The sequence below is a fragment of the Bubalus bubalis genome, chromosome 6 (genome assembly GCF_019923935.1).
Source record: "Bubalus bubalis isolate 160015118507 breed Murrah chromosome 6, NDDB_SH_1, whole genome shotgun sequence".
NCBI classification, from domain to species: domain Eukaryota; kingdom Metazoa; phylum Chordata; class Mammalia; order Artiodactyla; family Bovidae; genus Bubalus; species Bubalus bubalis.
Window position 1 is genome coordinate 31438485 of NC_059162.1, and position 4491 is coordinate 31442975.

The window sequence follows — 4491 nt, forward strand, 5'->3', positions numbered from 1 at the left end:
TAGTTTCCTAGGCTGAAGAAGTGATATTTAAGTTGACCCCCCTCAAGGATGAGTTGGAGTTAGGTGATGAGAGAGAGGAGTATTCTGGACTGAGGGGACAGCTGTGACAGAAGGGGACGCGTCCCCTCTCTTGGACTTTCCCTCCAGCCTACCACTATGCTTACCTGAGGTTCCAGCTGGGATTCAGAGGGCTATGACCCTCATTCATTCGTTCATTCATTCACTCTTTGCTATGATGATTCTATCATATGCCAGGAAGCAGCAGCGAACAGGCAGGCCTGCACCAGAAAAACAGAAAAATATTCTCTCATGGAGCTTGTGTCTGTCTTCTCATGTAGTGGAGAAGACAGACAAAAGTATAAGTAAAATATAATGTTGATAAGCATGAAAAAGAAAAGAAAAGACAATATAGGGAGCATCAGTTCTGGGTGAGAGGGTACAATGCTATACAGGAGGTAGTCTGAGAAGGCTTAGTGAAAAGGCCTGAGAAAATCGAGGGGGTGAACCTTATACTCAGGGGAAAAGCATTCCTTGCAGAGAGAACAGCAATTGCAAAGGCCTTGGAGGTAAGACTGTGCCTCAGACCTGAGGAAAAGCCAGGACGCCAGAACAGCCAGAATAATGTATACTAGCAAGGGGATGAGGCCAGAGAGTCCACGGGGCCAGGCTTTATATGGCCTTGGAGACCACTGTGGGGACTTGGGAAGGGGAGGGACATGATCTGAAGGATCAGCCTGACTACTACTGAGAACACACTTGAGGGGCTGGTACAATGGGGACCCCCTGAAAGACTGGTGACTAGGACCAGGATGGAGCAGCTGAGGTCCTGAGAAGTGTTGGATTCTGGTCATAGGTTGGAACTAGTAAGATAAAGTCACTGATGATGGATTGGATGTGGGACATGGAAGAAAGAGGGAGAGAAAGAAAGAGGGTGAGAAGAAGACATCAAGGTTTTTGGCCAGAGTATGTGGCAAAATGGAGTTGCCCCTTATCAGATGGGAGACATGGCAAGAGCGGTGGTGGTGGTGGTGGTGGAGTCACTAAGCTGTGTCCGACTCTTGCAATCCCATGGACTGTAGCCTGCCAGACTCCTCTGTCCACGGCAAGAGGGCAGACTTAAAAGGAGAAATCAGGAATTTGGGGACAGGTGAAATTTGCAATCTCCATTAGATATCAGTCAGAACCCCCAGGGAAAAAGTCTGAAAGGAGACAAAAATGATGTAAAATTGTCAGATATTTAAAAATCAGAGGAATAGATCATCTACAGAGTGGGGGTAGATTGGAGAAGAGAGGGGTCCCTGGAGCCCTCCAATGCTGAAGAAAGACCCTGCAAAGGAAAACTGTTAAAGAAGCTATGACAAAGGTACCTCGAGTGGGTCAATTTTTGTTCTTTATTCAGCTCTTCCCCCAGTCCCCTCAACCCCAGCCTCCTCTACATCCAACATGGACACACACACACACACACACCCCTTCATATGCACTAAACACCACTTCCTGTCTCATTGCATTCCCTGCCTTTGAGAAGAGCTGGAAGAGCATGGACCGCCCCCCCGCCAGCTGCGTGGCAAAAGGGACAGGCTTGCACACAGGCAGGAAAGTCGTCTCCCATTGTTAACAAAACCCTGCATTGTCGTTTTCAAGTTCCTTTTCTATTGTTGATGCTACTGATCACTAATAACACTGCCATGTTCGCGGGAAAATTACAAAGAGAGGACATTTCCTATGTAAGCTCAGAAATTTGAACTTGAAATACAGTGTTTGATTTTGAAAACCAGAAGAACTGTGGAACCTACACATCAAAAGGATGAGTCATCTGATCCAGGCTCCTGCCTCTGGGGACATCTGAGCCCATCCCAGGTGACTAGGTTGCTGTCTACTGTGTTCCTGGGATCTCAAGGAGGAGTTAAGCAGGAGATGCCCAGTGGCCTTGACTATGTGCCACATCCCAGCCATTTGCCATTGTCATAGCCGTCTTCACTTTCATGCAGTTCTTCCCGATTTCCAGCTAAGGTTCTTTTGTTGTGGGTTAAGGACGATTCTGGGGCTTCCCAGGTAGCATTAGTGGTAAAGAACCCGTCTGCTAATGCAGGAGATGTAAGAGATGCATGTTCAATCCCTGGGTTGGGAGGATCCCCTGGAGGAGTGCATGGCAACCCTCTCCAGTATTCTTGCCTGGAGAATCCCAGACAGAGGAGCCTGGTGGGCTACAGCCCATAGGGTCACAAAGAGTCGGACATGACTGAAGTGACTTAGCCAGCACGCATGCAAGGACGATTTCTCTTGCCTTGTCCTCTAGTAAAAAGCACTTGTTGAATGGTAACTGGCCATTCAATTGTTTTCCCATCTGGCAGGCTGGCCATCCATGGTGGGACATCATACAGGACATGACCCACTGTCTTGTGTCCTGGGGTTCCAGCAGCACACACAGAGGATAGGTTAAGGGTTACTGGTAGTTTCGTCCTCGGTGGTCCAATCTGCTGATATGGTGAGGATTACCCAAGGCAACAGCCAGTGGGGCCATTCCTTGAGAAAGCTGGGGAGGACTGGGAAGAGGACTGCCTACCCCTTGAGGACAAGCTACGAACATGGGCTCCAGATGAACCCCAGAGTGTGGAGAAACTGAATCAATACAATTTTTTATTAGGTGAAAGTCAGACACAGCCAAAAAGAGCAGTCAGAGTGCTAACAAGGACTCCTTGTTCTGAGGTTCCATTTAGAGCCCCCATTTTGTATAACCACCTTGTGTCTATAAAGCAGGGGATTTGGGAAACAGAGAACAGCTGACAGAGGCGTCAATAACCCAATTTGTGGCTTGTTAGAATGTTATACTCGTTTATCGGCATTTAACAAGACAAGACATTGATGTTAACACAGTGGGAGGGAAGTTGCCTGGACCAATAGTATCCCTGGCTGAAAATTAATTTAAACCTTCTTTTCTTTGTGCCAGAAATGGTAGAAGTAATTCATTTTTTTAAGTGTCGAAATGCCACTGAAAATGAGCTAGGGTAACAGGAACGAGTCATCAGCAGCTGAACGAAATCCCAATTTAGCTTTCTTTTGGTAACCTCTTGTAAATGAGACACCATGAAATAATATGCTTTATGGCAGGAAAGAAAACAACAGGGCCTATTCAGTTTGGGGGATGGGAAGGGTTGCAGAGCTGGGAAGGGAAGGTTTCATGCACAGGTTTTGGGAAAACCATGAGAGCTGCTGTCGCCGTCCCCAACTTTACAGTCACTCTGCGCTGGTGAAAGTTAACAGTTTCTGTTTTGGACCTGTTGGCCTGAAGAGTCCAGGGTCTTAGCAAGGCTAAGCTCTTTTATCAATCTTTTATTATTCAGTGAAATCAGTGTTCAGATCATTTACAAGATCGCTGCTCCTTGCCCTGGTGTCTGGTTGAGGATGGACCCAGAATTATTCACCACTCTGGTCCCACTTCCCATTTAGGAAAACAGGTGGGCGCATAACCTGAAAACGTAGTGCTTTCCATTTTCTCCTCCTTGCTGTGTGTTCCTTTGGACCCTTTATTTTCCAAGGAAAAGATATCAGACATGAAACTTACAACTCATGAGGACATAGGCACTAACAAGATTGAAGTCATCATTTGATTCAGTGCAAACTTTCTCTTTTGGATTGTTATGTGCCTATATTCCACCCAGGGGAAGATGGACAGGGAGTCAGGGGGCTACGTTACTCTGGGTTGACTAGGTCCTCCTTCAGAGGGTCCCCTAGCATCTCACCCATCACCCAACTACCAGGCAGAAGCTCTGAACCAAGCCTGAGTTGGGGAGAGGGAGACATTTGCAAGAAGTTCAAGGTCCGGGGCACGATTCTGCCATCTGGCTGGGTTTATGCAGGCTGGTCACTAGCCCCTGTCTATTCATGCCCTTTGCTTTGATCTTGCAGTCATAAAGGAGTGGAATACGTTTCCCCACTAAACAGTTCTGAGCCTAGGTTCTCAGAGGCATTGCATGGTTCTATTCACCTTCAGGCATCTCTGCCATCTCCATTGGCCCAAGAAGGAAGATGAAAGATACATGTTGCTATTCCAACTGCCCAGGCAAGTCTGGCCAAGATCAGCTGACTACAGGTGCCTCACACATCTCTGAGCTAAACAAGTGCTTACTATTATACACCAATGAGTTTTTAATTAGTCTGGTGGCTCAGCGGTAATGAATTCGCCTGCCACAATGCAGGAGATGCAAGAGACACAGGCTTGATCCCTGGGTCTGGAGGATCCTCTGGAGGAGGAAATGGCAACCCACTCCAGTATTCTTGTCTGAAAAGTTCCATGGATAGAGGAGACTGGCGGGCTACAGTCCTTGGGGTCACAAAGAGTCAGACACAACGAGCACACATACACATAGCAATAGCACATGGTAATGCCCCCATTAAACCAGAGAGGGAATTCTCACATGCAAGTAGACTGATTCCCTGGAGCGAACAACTGACCTTTACTTGAGATATTATAACATTGAAAGAGTCAGGGTA